At 41.5% G+C, this 19397-nt stretch overlaps 1 long non-coding RNA gene and 2 pseudogenes across 1 annotated transcript; 2 read left to right on the top strand and 1 right to left on the bottom strand.

The window, feature by feature from the left end:
• LOC114910727 (endophilin-B2-like) overlaps window positions 1-14111 on the bottom strand; it is a 43318-nt pseudogene extending 29207 nt beyond the window's left edge.
• On the top strand, window positions 6171-7677 carry LOC114910688 (tubulin beta-4B chain-like; annotated as a pseudogene).
• A 2463-nt stretch (window positions 14112-16574) lies between the features above and the next one.
• Window positions 16575-19156, top strand: LOC114910753 (uncharacterized). Its single transcript, XR_003797771.1, has 3 exons — window positions 16575-16725; window positions 18174-18288; window positions 18883-19156. It is a non-coding gene; the product is annotated as an uncharacterized LOC114910753 (long non-coding RNA).
• Window positions 19157-19397: the final 241 nt, after the last annotated feature.

The raw sequence follows: 19397 nt of genomic DNA, 5'->3' as shown, positions 1-19397 counted from the left end.
CATGTCACAGCTCGTGACAGTATGGCCTGTGCTCTGGATTCTTGGAAACAAAATTGCAGTCTGCTAATAGCTCCTCTTAAGTTTATGTGGTGTGACATGGATTTTGCTTAGTCTTGATCCTGATATGATGAGCTCCCCCTGTACCTCAGAGCTGCTGAATCACTCCCTGCATTCAACAAGGGTGTCACAACCCATCTCTTTAAGACCCACTTCCTTACCAAGCTTCTCAAACCTTTGAATGTTAGACCTTCACCACCTGCTATTTTTTATTCACCTATTTTTCTGTTCAAACATCACTTCAGTAGGTAACTGATGTGCACTATCACTAAATAGCAAAAAAAGTTGTGCTTCAATAATCATGTCTATCCAAACTTCTGTTGTTGATGCACTTTCATTTATTCTGAGCTGTAATTCACTTTGCAGAAGTGTTTGCCAAACACATACATGTAAATATTAACTACACATGATCAATGCAGCACAGTGTTTTCCTTTGCTGTGGCCTGGAACATGCCGCCATGAACAGAAGCAGCGAAGCCCAGAATGGAGATGTGAAAAGAAAGAGCATGGTACAAGGTGACAGCATCAAGGAAGGAAGCTGAAAAGTCCCCTTGGCAGTACATAAGGATAAAGGATGGCATCACAATGGGCAAGAGTAAATTCCCAGGTGATGACATCACAAACGAAAGGAGTGAAGTCCTGTGGTGATCATCATGTGGAGTGACAATAAAACCATAAGTTATGATTCCACTAATGGTACAGCTTATTAAAATGATGCAAGGGGTAGAATCACTTGTTCACCAAAAGCCCCCCATGTCAATGTGTGGCACTCATGAGGGTGGGGGACAGAGGCTCTTTGATAACTACAAGCTAAAAAGGGCAAAGTGGGGAGGTTATCAAAAGCTCCTGATGCCAGCAGAAACAGGTGTCAGCTGGTACTTGGGGGCATGCCTGCCATCTGCCACTGGCTTGTAAATATACAGAGAACCTGACAGCTCTCTGGAGCAACTATTTGCGAACTAGTTCAGTGACAGCGATGGGATGTGACACGAGAGCCAATCAGGAAATTCAATGAACAAAAGTTTTTCTGTAAAGAAACACCAAATTTAACAAGTGTTTCCCTGATATGTCCTGGTCACAATGGGCTCTCCAGTAAATTTCTGCAGTTTACCTCACTTTCCGGCAGTCCGGTCCAGAGAAAAAAAGTACACTGGCTCCTCATGTTATGAACGATCAAGTAACAGATTTTTGATAAAATAAGTAAATTAAAAAATGTGTTAATTGTTTTTTTTCTTCTCATGCATCTTCTAAAATTTCTCTTTGGATAGGAGCAAACGCCACCTGTGTTTACCCATCAAGCCAACACATGGCAGTAAATGGTACCCAAACATAAAAGGCACGTGACATTTTTTACTGAACTCCCTTCATGGTGATCGATAACAAGATGACAAAGTTTACACTTTTTTTTTCTTTTTTTATAAATAGAGCAGTCAACATTAGCACAGAATAGGAAACAGCATACATTTAAATTTACTTATTTCTTTGTTTTAGTGTAACAAAGTAAATGAAAAAAATTAAAATAAAATATATATTTTAGTATTAGCATTTTTAGTAGTTTTCCAGTTAAAAAAAGGAAAAAATATTATATTTTATTATAGCTACATCCGTTTTTTACAAAACCAAACTAATAGATAAATTCAGAGATAGACATTATTAATCTTTTATAGACTGTGACTAAACTCATCCAAAACCCACTGTGTTCATAAAATGAGCCAGTGTACAATTTGTATCACTAGTAAACAGCCTATCAGTAATTAGTTAAATAGCCCTTTAGCACGCAATGTGATGTTGCTCTCTAAATTGTATGCTTTTGTCTGTTCTCCGTATATTAATATTTTCACAGAGCTACAACTTCAGAGTAAACGACCTTCCTGTGCGCCGTGGAGTTCCTACTCTTTCAAAACCTCCCCGCAGTCACGGGACCAGCTTGACACATGTTCCCACTACCACTCTGCAGAGGCCTGAAACGATGGGGAGGAAGACAGTCTTGGCACCAAGAGGTGCCAGGAGAGGAGCGGCAGACTTACCAGTGTGGTCAACTGTAGCATGGGGAGGGATCAGAAAGTAATAGGTTAGAGCCCCCTGCTCCCACACACTTGAATCATTCTACACTAAGCACAGTGTAGATGATGGGAGTAGTAGCACACTAACATACTCCATGACAATCCTCTAAAATGAACAGGACTCCCCTTCTTGTCTGGTAAATGTGTGGACAAGTTCCATTCATTCCTACATCTAATATTCCTCAAAAGAGACAGCAATAAGCTAGCAAACACTAAAATTTCTACAGAAGTAGCATCTGTTAAATTGCCAAAACAAATAAAATATGCAAGTCAAACCAGTCTTGAAAAAATCCCTGAACAAAGAAAGAAAAATACAGCTCAGTATAGTATAATATACACGCCAAAGAACAAGACAAAAGAAACCACAGAACATCATGGATGGGACAAGTGACCTGATCATTACACTCTGCAGAGCAAGGGGTGGGCTTAGCAGCTAAGGGGCTGGACCCGAAGTCTGCAGATTCAAGTGGGTCCTGTTGTTGCATCCTTCAATAAGGTGCTTAATATGGATATGTTAAGCATAATACAGTATATGTCCAAATGTACGTGGACACCTAAACATCATACCTATACAAGCTTTTTGGACATCCCGTTCCAAAACCATGGGTATTAATATGGAGTTGGCTGCCCTTTGCAGCTATAACAGCTTCCACTTTTCTAGAAATGTTTTCCCAAAGATTTTGGAGTGTGTTTGTGGGAATTTGTGCCAATTCAGCCAAAAGAGGATTTCTGAGCTCACGTACTGATGTTGGAAGAGAAAACCTGGCTTGCAATCGGTGTTTCAATTCATCCCAAAGGTGGTCAATAAAGTTGAGGTCACAGCTATGTGCAGGCCACTTGAGTTCCTCCACACCAAACTCATTAAACCATGTCTTTATGGACCTGGTTTTGTACAAAGGGGCACGGCACAATCATGCTGGAATAGAAGGGTCTTCCCCAAACTGTTGCCACAAAGCCAGAAGCACGTAATTGTCTAAAATGACTTCATTTGCTGTAGCATTAACAGTATCCTTACTTGAACTAAAGGGCCTAGCCCAAACCCTGAAAATAGCCCCACAGCATTATCCTCCTCTACCAAACTTTACAGTAGGCACTATGCATTCGGGTTGGTTGCATTCTCCTGGCATCCACCAAACTCAGTTTCATCCATCAGACTGCCAGATAGTGAAGCATGATTCACCACTCCAGAGAACACATCTCCACTGCTCCAGAGTCCAATCTCAGTGTTCTTTAGACCACTCCAGCAGATGCTTGGCATTGCGCATAGTGATCTTAGGCTTGTGTGCAGGTGCTTGGCCATGGAAATTCATTTACAAAGCTCTTGACACACAGTTCTTGTGCTGATGTTGCTTCTAGAGGTACTCCGCAGTGAGTGATGACACAGAGGATAGCCGTTTTTTACGTGCTACAGCACTCGGCATCCCCGCTCTGTAAGTGTCCATGGCCTACCATTTTGTGGCTGAGCTTGCTCCTAGATGCTTCTACTCCACAATAATAGCACTTAAAGTCAATTCGGGGCAGATCTATCAGAGCAGAAATTTAATGTACTAACTTGTGGCAAAGTTGGCATCCATTGACAGTAACACATTTAAAGTTGCTGAGCTCTTTAGAACATGCTATTCTACTGCCAATCTTTGTCAATGGAGATTGCATGGCTATGTGCTGGATTTTGTGCACCTGTTAATAATGGGCGCGACTGAAACACCTGAACTCAATTAGGAGGGGTGTCCACATACTTTTGGCCATATAGTGTATTTAGATATAGAAAAGTCTTTCTGAACAAAAGCTACAGCTAAGCAGTTAAAAACATTGTTGTCAAACCAGCCAGTGATTCAAAAATGAAGAAATGTCCCTGTGACCTCTGACCCCTACAGAAAGGTCTTACTTGGGTTGGGTTGAAGAAGGATCTCAGTCTGCCGGTAGATCTTTTCGGTCCAGTTTTTGGTGCAAGTCAGCTCGAGCGAGCAGGTTCTCCAAGTGGGCATCCAGCTCAGTCTTCTCTGCCTGGCCCAACTTTTCTTCGGTGTGAACTAGGAACAAAGCAAAATATCACAACACTGTCATTCAGAGGGAAATACCATGCCCCTAAAAGTCACTGAAAAACATGACTCTCCTGTCTACCGCAATCAATATTCTGGAAAAACACATCCAAAAATGAAGACACACCAAAGACTAGCCATATGCAGAGCTGCAGAGAAATATGAGGAAAAAGATCTCAGATGTGTCCACAAGATGGAAGAATACAAATGCTCAATGAATGGTATTTTCTATAATGTTGTATGGATACGAAGCCTTTCAACAGCTGTGCAGGACATTTTTAAGGACAACATGGACAACCAAAACAAACATGGATCTTGGATCAAATCAGACCCTACTATAACTGGAAGCACAAGTGATGAGACTGAGGCTACCACACTTCGGACACATCATGAGAAGGTCAGATTCTCTCAAAAAGACATGAATGATTGGAAAAGTTAGACAACAAGCAACTAGACTGAAGAACTCTGGACGCACCCCTTCAACACTAAGAACATAAGTAGAGAATAGGACATTCTGAAGACTATCCACTCTTGGGGAGGCAAAGAGTCAACACTGATTCAAAGCACTTTACAACAACATGACATTAATATCTGCTGGCTGGGATAGCAGATATAACTGTTTTCATAATAATTTGTTGTCAATAACCCATTCTGGGATCCTTAGTAACCAGTATCCAAGCAACAACGTAACCAAGAAAATCTAACAAACATTAATGCCTACACCTAAAATTTAACAAAAGATCTGTCTGCATCTAGATTTCTCCTTCTGTTTGTGTGATGGATTTTTTTACATTGTCCTTGGAGATTTACATTGCTTTGGAGAAAAGTGCTGAGTAAATGAATAAAGGCAATGTTCTTGATGCACTCCGTTTGCAATAAACATAATGCTGGTTTGTAAACCCCAGTAACACCCCAATGAGAGTGACCACCAACTGCTAGTCTACAAGTGTTCATCTTCTTTCTTAAGTATGAGGAAAACAAAAACAACATGCATTGTGTATGAATGGCCAAGTATCTTAGTTAAGAGCGCTGTTATGACAACAGCAAATAATACCAAAACACCTGGTTACAGAACCTCCAGTACATTTTTTCAATTACATTTAAAGATTTCAGACAGAATGACTGACTGACAATGATCAACCGACAATCTCAGAAGGCGGGAGTGTATAAAAGTATTGTCCTTTAATTTAGTAGAGACAATGTATTCTGTGGGTCACCATGATGAAACCCAGAGTAACTCAGGGACTTCAGACATAAGGTATATTTTAATTTATATTTATTTATTTAGCAGACGCTTTTCTTTCAAGCAACTTCCAATGAAGTCTATGTAGTATCATCAGCCCACACACCTTATTCACCAAGGTGACCTTAAACTGCTAGATACACTACTTACAATGGATCACTCATCCATACATCAGTGGAACACACTCTCTCTGTGTCACTCACACACTATGGGTGAAGCTGAACAGGATGTCTTTGACTATGGGAGGAAACCAGAGCACCCAGAGGAAACCCAAGCAGACACACGGAGAACATGGAAACTCCATACAGACTGAGCGGGATCAAGCCCATGTCCTCTCATACCACCTAGGCATTGTGAGACAGCAGTGCTCCTCGCTATGCCACCAGACTGCCCTAAGGGAGAGTGTTCATTTCCAAGGCGGTCACTGTGAAAATAAGACTTGTGCTATGGTTCATGGATGACTGGGTGATCAACAAAAAAAGTTTTGAGTTTAACCTCAGTAGCAAAGTTACAGCAACAGAGATTTTGCAAAATAATTATTGAGGACAACATCAACTTTTATGTCTTTACCTAGCTGATTAACTAATATAACTTTATGACTACAAGCATGAGTAAGCAATGTTTTTTTATTACAACTTATTTGAAACTGAAAAGGGATGATTAAAACAATCAAAGTTTAATTTCTGAGGTGTTTTCATGTTTGCAGTTTGTTTTGAGTTGGCATGGCAATTGCATGCCATATTATCCTCCCATATACCACACCCCTTCATGATGCTCATGGGTCTTGTGCTGTTTCAGTTCTGGGTGATCAGCAATGAGCACAGAATTGATCCCACCGGCACCTACCATGGAGACAGTGACCTGCAGCTGGAGAGGACAAATATCTATTACAATGAAGCCACAGGTAAGCTGAGGATTCCTCACTCCTCCATGACACACACGTACACTGTGATACCCGGGGATTTGTGTGATGTCTGATGTACTGCTGGAAAATAAAGGTTTGCGTTTCCGTGCAGGTGGTAAATATGTCCCAAGAGCTGTTCTTGTGGACCTGGAGCATGGCAGACCATGTTTGGAAATGTCTTCTGGCCAAACAACTTCATCTTTGGTGAGATTCACTTATTTTACATATTTGTGCTATGCTGCTTTGAGTCTGTCACGTGTAAACTGAAGTCCTGCCTCTCTGTGATCCATCTCAAGGTCAACATACTGCTTTCGTTTCACCACAGCTCAGAGTGGAGCTGACAATAACTGGGAGAAGGGCCACTATACGGAGGATACCGAGCTGGTGGACTCCGTGTTGGACGTGGTGAGGAAGCAGGCAGAGAACTATGACTGCTTGCAGGGCTTCCAGCTTACACACTTCCTAGGTGGGCTCTGACATAGGCACCCTGCTCATCAGTAACATCCACAAAGAGTATCCCAACTGCATCATGAACATGTTCAGTGTGGTACCTTGTCCCAAAGTGAGAGACACAGTCGTTGAACACTACAATGCTATGCGGTTCATGCATCATGGAGGAAAACACAGATGAGACCTACTACATTGACAATGAGGACCTGTATGACATCTGCATCCACACAATTAAACTCACCACACCCACCTACGGTGACCTTAAGCACCTAGTGTTAACTGCGATGAGCGGGGTCACCACCTGCCTTAGGTTTCCTAGCCAAGTGGACGCAGATCTGCGCAAGCTGGCAGTAAACATGGCTCCCTTCCCTCGTCTACATTTCTTCATACCTGGGTCTGCACACCTCATCAGTAAGGGGAGCCAGCAGTACCGTGCCCTTACAGTACCTGAGCTCCCTCAGCAGATGTTAAATACCAAGAACATGATGGCAGCCTGCAACCCACCATATAGTTGCTACCTGACTGTGGCCGCCATCTTCCGTGGTCCAATGTCCATGAAGGAGATGGACGAGCAAAGGTTGAACGTACAGAACATGAACAGCATCTACTTTGTGGAGTGGATCCCCAACAAAATGAAAACGCTTTCTGCGACACTCCTCTTGTTGCCTAAAGATGTCCTCCTCCATCGGCAACAGCACGGCCATCCAGGAGCTGTTGAAGTGCATTCCTGAGCAGTTCACAGCCATGTTGCGTTGCAAGGCCTTAATCCACTTGTACGCAGGCGAGGGCATTGATGAGATGAAGTGCACTGAGGCTGAGGGTAACACGAACGACCTGGTGTCCGAGTACCAGCTGTACCAGGATGCCACAGCCAAGGAAAAGGGAGGAGTCAAGGAAGACGGTGAAAAAGAGATGGCTTGACTGTATCTTTGTTAGATGTTCAAAGTTTTGCTAATAAATTCATGGTGTTCAACATTTGTCCTGCTTCCATTCTCTTGCTTATCTATACAAAACAAACACGTAACAAGTTTTCATGAACTGCTTTTGTATTCCATATTTCATAAGAAGCAGAACTGAAGAGTAGTCCATGAGATCATTCTGTAATAAAACTTTGATGATACAGCTTAATATTGTACTCGCTAGTGTCAAAGGCATCCACATTGTGTGAGAGTGGATTACAAATGCCAATTCAGTTTGGAGGTCTCATTTTGGAGGCTGTACTTTTGCGGCATTTAGCAGCTATGTGAAGCGTCCACTGCTTCTGTTTGTCGATTTAGTTCGTCCGTTTGACACATGGTATTATTTTTGAGACTGTCCCCTTTGACACATTAAATAATTCTGCAGTATTTGGGACTGATCCCCAAGGCAACAACTACTGGGCCTCTGGAACTCCATTAGTTGCCTTATGTTGCTCTGATGTGTAAAATTTAAAATGTCCTCTCGAGATTAAGTTCAGGAGCCAGAAAGAAAAGGGGAAGACGTAAAAAAAGATATAACAAGAGGCTTTAAGAAGACAACAAATAGAACTCAGCAAGAGGTCAGTGAAAACATCAAATGATCTATGACCTAGGCTGACCCTAGGCTTTCAAGTTTAGCATGTGTTCTTTCAGGGCCCATTTAATGAGCACAAGACCTTTCATATGGTCATATGGGTTCTAGAGCTCTCAGAAAAACTGATCATAAAGAACAACATCTAAACTGTCTCCAAGAGGAGGAGAGGCCATAGAAGAAGGCTAAGGGCCAACTCATCATGCTTCCACGAAATCCTACGCACACGGAAGCATTGGTGCTCTGCTTGATCAGCACGTTCACATCACTTTGGCTTGAAAGCACCAAGCAGCAGATACCGGCAAGCCACGGGCCTGATAAGTAGCAAATGACAGCTTAATTGTCACATACATGTGGACACATGGACTGATGTACTGCCAGACTCTTGGCTTCACTCCCTCTCAGCCTCAAGGTTGGTCAATTTAAGCTACCAAAGCCAAGTTACTTATATTTATTTACCTTTGTCCAGGGCAACTTACAACATCAGGTTTGTACACTAAACTACTTTGCACTGATTTACCCATATATATGTACAGCTGGGTAACTGTTACATTATCCTGTTAAACCTGACTACCACAGAAGGCATGATTCGAACTAGGGCCCTTCAGTTGCAAGGTGATGGCTTTAACCATAATGCCACGTAGTGGCTGTTGTTACTGGAGATTTTTACTGCTGTGCACCACAATTTTACACTACTGGGGGAAGAAATTAACCCTACATTAACCTATACATTTGACAGATTGCCTTTTATATACTTCAGTATTATAGCACTGTAATGTATTCTAATGTGTTATACTTATCCTGATATTTCAAAATCACCTTGTATATAGAGTCAACCTAACAACAGTAATGTTTCCACATTTACTGATAAAATAGCTAAACCTGTATTCTGCAGTAGACAAGTCAGAGGACATGGCCAAAATTGCTGCATCTCTGTGAAATTACTACAGGTGCCTATTTTCAAAGTCGCTTTTAACATCCTTTTGTGCGAATCTTCATGGGGGGGGTACATCAAATGGGCTTTTTCTCACCCTCCATTAGCTCTGCAAATCGTAGTGCAGCCCATACATCACTGTTCCCATCATCATCGGCAGATTTGTGATTGGCTAACAGTCCCTCCCCACACCGCCTCCACAGCCACAGCACGACTCCTGGCAGCACGACCACAAGAGAGGAGGAGGAGGAGGGAAGGAAAGAAACAAAATGAGCACACAATATAGATAAATCGCATTCCACAGGATCAAGTATGGCGAATATACTTTTTTTTTTTTTTTGTTCAGTGGTTTTAATCCTTACTTAATTTACTCACTCGGGTCAGACACTGAGTGATGATCCCAGTCTCATACCTGAAATCACCGTAGGTTGATCAGCATCACAAAAGCACCACCTGACATCTTCATCTGAAATATCTAAAGCCACCTAATGCGTACTGTAATACAATGAACACTGAAGACCCGGACTACTACCTAGACAAGTATATGTGATGTTCGGGTAAACTATTCTGCTCCAGTTGTCAAGGATGACATAAACATCCCTGAATATAAGGTACCATTCAGTAGGACGTGAAGCTGGTGGGTGAGAAGAAAATGCACAAGAGCCCATGATGACAATGGCTATAATGCTGCATGCACAGATGGAGGACTAGGGCTGTAACCCTGATGACGCAGAGGGGGGTTGTTCAATAGCTGGGCAGCAGGTGTGCTACATGTGCCCCACCCAGAACGGATCAGCTCCGCTTAAGCTGGCTGTGCTCTGCATCTGTTCAGTGGGCCGCAAATGCCCAACACTCATAGAGGCTCAGGAAACTAGAGACCGTTGCTCTATCTGTGGGTGGCAGCAAAAGCGAACCCACCCGTATACAATCATCCCTTTCTGAGCATCAAGCGGCTGACCACAGGCAGCTGTGCTCACCTACACCAAAGTGCTTTTAACATGCTTCCTTCCAATGGTCAATGATTGGTCCAACTCATGGGGTGCTCCCCAGAGACAAACAGGCAGCAGTCAGTCTTAAATCACTCCGTACATCCCAGACAGGAGGTACAAAAATCAAGTCTGTCAGTTTTCAGTTTTGGCTTTGAGCTACTGCATCCCTTTCATTGAAGAACGATCTTAAAACGCATCTCTTTCAGACCTGCTTCTCTCCTGATAGCTCCATAAACTTATATCACATCCTGTTGGTTGCCTTTATTTTCTATCAATGCTATTAGCAGCTACTCATTTAATGTGTGCTGGGAAAAACTGGTATTGGACAGACTGACTGTGCTTAGAGAACATCATATCTGCATTTACGACTTTTTGTTGTGAAATGCACTTTTCTTTACTCCAGGTGGTGCAAAGGTGAACACCCAACCACACTGATCGGCTAACACATAAAACATGTGGCCAAAGGGAGCGCAGCAGTTAAGGACACTGACGTATAACCTCACATTTGCTGGTTTGGATCCCACACCATCATGGTTGCAGTACCCAGCATGCATTGCTCCAGTGGGATACAAACCTTTGAGAACTCATAAGTCAGTTTGAGTAAAATTATCAGCTAAATGAAGTAATGTAATGAAATGCCCTTCCCCTCATAGTAACGATTTTCTTAACATCGTGGCATCTTTGGCCTTATGTTGCAGAGGGTGGGGTTAAGCAATGGGCGGCCCCAGGGGAAGGTGACTAACTCTCCACACTGAACACCCTGTTAAAGGTTCCTCCGCATGTGCAGCTAAACTCCCACATTCCATAAATACGTTGTGTCACCGTGTGTTATCAGCCCGACTGCAGTTCCCTTTCTGTGTCACAAGACTCCCCCCCCTCGGAAAGCATTGCTTTGAGTGGGTTTGTCCTCATGTCCAGAGATATGACACATCACACTGCTCTCTTTGCATTTCAATTTGTAAATATGAACATTCAGGGCAGCAGGTGGCAGAGCAGTTAGCACTGTCGTCTTACAATGAAAGGAGCTGGGTCTGAATCCCACACCTATTGTGGCACACTTAAGCAAGGTATCTACCCTTAACTGATACCCAGCTGTATAAAGAGGTAAATTATTATAAGTAGATTACTGTGCACACCTAACACAGTAAGTCACCTTGGAAATTAATAAAATTTAGATGTAATGTAAATTGATATGAAAAGTACAACAGCTATCGATGGCACGGGATTGCTGAATAAAAACAGATTCATTGTAGTATGAAAAGGGGCAGAGTGTCGACGCCTATTTAACGATTGGCTGCTTCAGCGGTAGAACATATTGTAGGTTTCTATGATAATTAGCTAATTAACAAGGAAAGCCCCTGAAACATCTTTATGCATATCCTTCTATAAAACAGGAAAGGACCAACAGACAGCTTACCCCAGAGGACAGATAGAAGCCAACAACAGATGAGCGGGAAAAATAACTCTTGGGCTACTGTCACTTTAAATTATGTAAGTTCCTTTGCATCCGTTAGGCCACTAGAAGTTTTTAAAGATTAATAAGTGCCAGACTGTTTGGCTCAGGCAGCACTGGCCTATCCTATTTTTATGCAGCTCCACACAGTATTAAAAGGATGAGAGCAAAACTCAGTGGAAGACCCTTGATGGTGACCAAAAAAAAAAAACAAAGCAACCACAAATGTGCACAAGTTCCTTGCATTACCTGCAGTCAAGATATAAATTCTGAAGGAAACAAACATTTTCCAATTCCTTTTTTTAAACATTGCCAGTTGGTAGACTGCAGTAAAGAGCATCCCACAGTATTAACAACTTCTGCCTGTGGTTCTTGAATTTACATTAACTTATTTAACTGATGCTTTTCTCCAAAGTGACTTGCAGCATTAAGGCACCTACAATTGTTTATCCATTCATACAGCTGGGTAATTTTACTCAAGTAATATAGGGTAAGTCCTTGCTCAAGCATCGTACAGCTGGAAGCAAAATTTGAACCTACAACCTTTGGGTGCAAAGCTAGCAGCTCTAACCACTATGAAACCAGCTGTCCCAGCTGAAGTTTAAGTGATCAGAGAAAATATGTGGAATGCTGCACATGTTTATGGGACAAATCAAACAACAATCTCTACTAAATGGGAGTTTGTGCAGAGAAAGAATTATTTTTCAGTAATTTTGAAAAAGTTTTAATATACTACAGATTGCAGTTAAAAAATATTAAACTACATCAACTATGTTTATCATGATTTTATGAAAGTTTTTTTTTTTTTACTAAACTTTATCACAAAAATAAAATTAATTTTGCACAGAACAACAGAAGAACTATTACATAAATGAATTTTTATTATAGTGGACAACTTTACCTAAAGCAAATCAATTTGCTAAAAGCAGTTATTCAGGTAAAAGCGAGAGAGACAGTGAGGTCACAAACCACTTATAGTGATCAACCCTACAAATTAAAAGCAGTGTACACTCAGCAGTCACCTACAGCTGTACAAAAGCACCACAGAGTGACCCACACTTCACTTCTTAGCAAACCCCACCTCATTTGCATTCAAAAAGTTACACCTGAGAACTTGGCATACTCTACGTACAGATTACCAGCCACAGAAACGATATTTTGAACTGGCGCAGCACAAAATCTCCACGAGAACATCTTGAGGTCTTCAGACATTGTGGCGTCAGCTGATTTCGTATTAATGGAAGTAGATGATGGATCTGTCCTTCCGGAAACTCATGGTTCCCACTTTCCAGAAGGTGAAGGAGGCCATCTGAGGTGACAGAGACCGTTCACGCCCCCCTCAGTGCTGCCCCTTCAATTAGAGATACTTACCCTAAAGTACTCCAGCTTTTTTAATTAAAAAAACAGCTATACAAAGGGATATACAATTTAGTTTGCCTTGGGAAAAGGTGTCAGCTAGACCAATACATAACAACAATAATAATAATTTTTATAAACAAACACATCCATTGCACTGTAGTGAGGCGTAAAATTTCCCCTTCAAAAATACATCATGCTTTTGTTTTGGAAAAGTGTCTAATCCTTTTTTGCCTCCCAGCCAAGAGATGGAACAAAGCAACACCCAGGTATACGCTGACCGACACCTTCAGAAGCTCCCAGAAGTACCTCCCTCAAAGGTACAATGGCAGCATCCCCATTTAAATAGGAAAACCAATTTCTTAAATGTTTACTACTACTACTATTTAGTATTACATAATAATAATAAAACAAATTTAGAGCATGCTTTCTGAAAAACAAAAAAAACTATTTTGCGCAAAAAATGTTTAAATTGGGAACGTGCCGTCGTGCGGATCTTTTGAAGACAATCGGGCCTAATAGCCCAAGTTCGTTGAATAACACCACCCACGTCTCTTAGAATGACTAATGTCGGGTGATGGTAGAGTTTGCAGTATGTTATATATTATATATTTAAAAACACTGAGTAACAGCGCAGGCAGAGGAGCACGGGGTGCAGAGGGGTTCGTGTATGAAAATCCCGACTTTCGGTTCCCTGGCTGCGGGTAAATAATAGATGCTGGGCGTTTATCCGTCCAACCGCGATCAGGTTACACCGAGGTCGGTCGGAGACGCGCAGTGAGAGTGCAGATTGGGGCCACCCGCGAAGCCAGCCCGCGTGGGTTACCCTGACTGGCCATCATGATCATCGGTGTGCTGAAGCGGACACAGTCATCGTTGGGAACCAGAAGAAACAGCCATCACGCCTCCCCCCCACCCCGCGAAACTGTTATTCCAAATTACATAAAAGAAACCCGGGTACCTGCACGGCCCGGGTGAAGAACACCCCCGCATCCGAGGCCAGCTTCTTCACGTTGAAGTCCATATTGTCGGCGAAGCGCGCGAGCGTCGGCCCCGCAGCATGGGCTCTGTGCGCGGTGCGCGGTGCGTGATGCGACGCGCGTCACGCGCTGGATGCGAGCCGCGAGACGAAGGCTCTCGGAGGGGAGCGCGCTAATCCCTGTTATCGATGCTGTCGGAAATCGACTCGCTGACCTCGGCGCGAGGAGAGCCGCTGGTGGTTTCCTCGTCTTTGTCTTACGGCTTCTCGCACAACGAAACACCGCTACAACGGCGTGTGAAAATATACACCTTTTTTTGTACAACGGGATTTTCTCCTCTATAACGCCGTTCTCTCAGGTTACGCGGTCATGTTCTTTACACAGCAGGCGTTTTATTTTGTGCAACGGCTTGTATCAGACATTTTGTGACAGAGGTTCACACTTGGTGTCTCAAACAAACGATTTTTGTCCCTCAGCGGTGCCAGTTTGGCTTTTTTTCTGGCTAAATCTGGTGTATTAGCCTCTACATAACCTTGGAAACGATGGCTGGTAGCACAGTTAACACCTTAATGAAATGAATATTATCTCATTTCAAGCTTTTGTTAGTAATGACGCCAGTGTCCATGTGGTTTATTGTCTCTGTGCTGTGTGAAGGGCTTTTATTTCTTTATCTCATTTAAGTTTTTGAGTCAAACTGTCAAAATGGCTCCTAAAAAGGCTGAAAAGAAAGTGCAAAAGGCCTTTGGAAAGGCTGCAAAGGCAGAGAAGGAAAAAATGAAAAGAAAAAATATAACATTAAAATACAAGTTAGAAATCATTAATCGCATTGAACGTGGCGAGAAGCAGAAAGATATTATTGCAAGTACAGGTTTAGCTGGCTCTACTATTTATACGATTTTTCAAAACAAAGAAAAGATAAAGAGAAGTGCAGAAACTCTGCTTGGCGGTGACAAATTGTCGAAGGTGTCCCGTTCTCGGCATGCCATACTTGAGAGGATGGAACTGCTGCTTCTGCAGTGGATCGAGGACCAAAATTTGAATTGCATTCCGTTGTCGACAATGCAGATTCAGGAAAAGGCTCTGTCATTGTTTGAGGGCTTGAAGAAGAAGATGCTGGAAGAGGGGGATGAGACAGTGAAAGAGGTTGAATTTGCAGCCAGTAGGGGATGGTTTGATCGGTTTCGTCAGAGGGTCTTCCTTCATACTCTTAGGTTGTCGGGTGAAACACCTTCTGCCGATGCTGAATCAGTGACCATTTTCCCGGACCAACTTTTGGAAGGTGGTTATGATGCCAGGCAGGTGTTCAACATGGATGAGACTGGCCTGTTTTGGAAACGAATGCCTTCTAGGACCTTCATATCACAGCGGGAGAAGAGGGTGCCGGGTCCCAAACCTTCCAAAGACAGGCTAACATTGCTTCTCGGTGGTAATCTGAATGGGGACATAAAGCTGAAACCCCTCTTAGTCTACCACTCAGAGAACCCCAGGGCAATGAGAGGAATGCTCAAATCAGCCCTTCCTGTAATTTGGAGATCTAATCGTAAAGCCTGGGTTACCCAAGATGTGTTTATGGACTATATTAGGTCTTATTTTTCACCATTTGTCGAGAAATACTGCAGAGAGAACAATTTGCCTAACAAGGCTCTCCTTGTCATTGACAATGCCCCAGGACATCCTGCTGGAACTATTCATTATGCAGACAACGTTGAAGTCGTATTTCTGCCTCAAAGGACGACTTCTCTGCTGCAGCCAATGGACCAAGGCATAATAGCGACATTCAAGGCGTACTATCTTGAGAATCTCATGAGGCATCTTGTCAGTGAATCTGAGAGCGGCAAATCATTATTAGATGTTTGGAAGGATTTCAACATCAAGGTTGCTCTTCGTTTCATTGCAGAAGCCTGGGATCGCATTAAACCTGAAACCATGAATGCAGTGTGGTCAAAACTTTGTCCGAGTCACTCTCGCGGTCTCCCAGGTTTAAAACCCGAAGAACTTCAAAGCAAGATCCAAAAAGAGATTGTGAAATTGGCAGAAGAGGCAGGATTCAAGGATGTGGATGAGGAGGATGTTGCAGAAGTCCTGACCTCACACAATGAAGAGCTGAGAACTGAAGAGCTGGTTGAGTTGGAGAAGGCACGAAAATCTGAAGAGGATAAAGAAGAACTGGAAGAAGTCACAGAAGTTAAGGAAATCGATGTGGAAATGCTGCGAGAAATATTTAACCTTGAAAAGCAACTTAATGACAAAATAGCTAATTATGACGACGATATCGAAAGAAGCATTCACATACGAAAGTTAATAAAACAAACGCTCAACCCCTACCATGTGTTATATGAAAAAAAACTGCAGCACTTACAGCAGTCATCTATGCTACGTTATTTTCAATCTGGAAAAAGAGAGCGGAAAGTAGAGGAAGAAAACGCTAGGAAAGAGAGCACAAAAAAAATAAGGAAATTAAGTGAAGCCAGCTCTGATACTGCGCATTCTGGTACCCCTGAGCCTTCCACTTCGGACTCCAAAACATAAGTGTTTCTGTAGTGGTCTACAAATCAGAATCAGAGTCCGAGTGTGATGCTGAAGATTCAAAGATGATTCAATCTCTTGCCAAAGACTCTGATGATCCTTTTAATGAGCTCCCTCCTTATTTTCTGCACCATTCTCCTTCCAAATCACCAGAGTGACTACGGGCCATGCCCTCCAGATACGGTCAGTGACTTATACATTTATTTACAGTTGTTTTACTTTAGCGCTGCTTTGGTTGTTTTTATATTACATTTTGTCATATAGTGATTTTTTTTAATTATTATACATGTACCTCAGCATTTATCACCAGCATTATCATACTATTTACAGAGTAAGGTGGAGCTTATGGTCTAGTTGGTAGGATGTCAGATAAGCCTTGGTGCAAGTTTCAGTAATTCAGATAAGTGAGAGAATTTTGTTCCAGATATTATAAAATATGTTAGTTTTATTATCATGCATAAAAATATTTACAAGCCAGTACATGAACATGTATGTTTAAACAGCTAGCAACAGACTATGCTGTCTGAAAAGAAATGTGGATAATATTTATTTTTAAGAGTAACTGGGGCAACAGGTTGCATAATAAATAGAACCCCCTTGCACTAGAAAAACTGGTTTGGATACCAGCTAATGCTGTAGCACGTTTGAGGTACGTAGGCTAAAATTGTAGTACTTAACTCACTGGGTGGGTAAACAATGAATGATACGTACGTAGGTTAACACTCTGTAGTCGTTTTGAAGACAAGCATCAGTTAAATGAATAACTAACAATAAATATTCTGTAAATACTTTTAAAATGTTAATATTAGACATTTTCAGTGGCCATTATTATTTGAAAATAAGAGGTAGTTATAAGTGACCGCTCAACCGATTACATCGTCGCTCTCCTTTTTCTGTCTGTGGCTGAAGGAGGCCACATTGCGCATGTATAGTTGAGAAAAAAAAGACAGGGCAGCGCGAGGTGGTTTTTAGAACCAATAAAAACACTGTCCGCATGGTGAGGTAAGAAAAGTGACCAATCAGAAGGCGAACGTTGTTCTGAAACACTGTACTAACATTGCCACTGGAAATTTACATTTTAAAAAATTCTCCAGTGTCGAACTCTGTAGTTTGCAAAGAACTATAAGCTGTAAAGAGCGTGCTTTTTTTCAGCACAAATTAAACTGAAATCCCTAGAAACTGACATTTAAAATTAAAAATTGTTTTTTAAATGACATTTTAATGTCATTAATGATTAATGACATTAAAAATGTCATTTTTATGTATTGTTTGTGTGGCTTGAGCGAATCCGTATGAGTACTCCACAGTATATACTTACTATATGGTCTATTCTATGTATTTTTTGTGTAACTTCTCAGCTTTAAATGAAGCGAATTTTTCATTTTTAATGTCATTTATAACATTAATTTGTCGTTATTTGAATATGTAGTACTACCATCCTATACTAGCCAAGTATTTTTACACCATAAACTTATAAGTGTTGTATGTCACTGTGGATAACACTTGCCCATGCCATTACAATAAAAATGTGTAAAACACAACATGATATCCAAGGATGTGCTACTACATAGTGTGTATTAATCGGTGCGTACATTGGTTCTGAACCTTTCATCCATCTCACCTATTGACAGTTGTGTGTCTTGAACTGAGCAAGATGACGGAGAGAAACAGGAGAATGACATCTGCAACCAAGCAGGAAGACTTCTGAATTAATTTGGATTCTGCATACTTGATGTACATATTTTGGTAATTTCTTTATTTTTACCTTCTCAGCCTCTCGCTTTCTGTCCTGGAGAGTAAGTAACATAAGGGATTTCATTGTTTCTTTGTCATGCTCAGTCAGTTCCCTCACAGTGCATACATGCATCAGGCCATGTCAGAGTTTTGCACCTTGAATACGCATAAGATCAGCTCAACATATACAGTCCCAAAAGTAATTATACATAATTACTTACAGTATATCGTACTGGATATTTACAATTGATTATATTTATCGTATATTTGTAAAGCAATTGTATATTTGTAGCCTCAGTTTACTGGTGAGGAAAGTCCATTGGTATCATTGATGCCAGATCAGCTGCCATGCATAATGTAAACTTAGCATGAGGTATAAAACGCTCCCCGATGACTTGCAAACTGAGGCTGTCAGCTGTGCATAGGCAGGTGCAGCGGCTGCAATTCATGGTACAGCCACAGTGAGGAAGCATGACGCTTCATCAAATGTGTGCAGAACATGGCATACATTCATATTTTTGTATCGATAAGATTCTTGTACACCTTTGAATGTGTAAATGGGCTTATATCTCAAACGATTATTTTGTTTATTTTTGCTTTCTTCAGATTTTTTTCCTGCAGACCCCTTAGAGGAATCACCAATTTTTGTTTTCCAAATCAACACATTTTGAAAGATTTTCCTTCTACTGTTACTTTGTTAATTATGGGTAACAAGTCATGTGACCTGATGAATCAGTTGTAAATCAGGTGGAAACTGACCTTTAAAATGACCAGGGGTGTGGTCATCAGTCACAGGTTATACATTACCTTATGTGACCTTTTAAAAGTGTATCATAATCCAAATTTTTCTCTGTTCACTGCCGCCTGATCCAGAATTAAATGTCCATTCCATTTTTATGTTCAGCTAAATGTTATCTCATGTTCAGGAATACCAATGTAACACTAAAATAATTCAAAATCATATATTGTATATAAAAGTCAAATTAAAGAAATAGCACATTAAAAATGTTGCAAATATTTCTACATAAAGCAGTTCACGCAGCTGTACTTTATACATACAAATGTGAGCCAATTCTCACGGAAGTTTGTAAAATTTACATAGTTATTGGTTTGCAGCATTT

Source organism: Scleropages formosus, chromosome 6, assembly GCF_900964775.1.
Source record: "Scleropages formosus chromosome 6, fSclFor1.1, whole genome shotgun sequence".
In the NCBI taxonomy this organism is placed as follows: domain Eukaryota; kingdom Metazoa; phylum Chordata; class Actinopteri; order Osteoglossiformes; family Osteoglossidae; genus Scleropages; species Scleropages formosus.
This window is presented reverse-complemented; position numbering and strand designations above follow the sequence as displayed.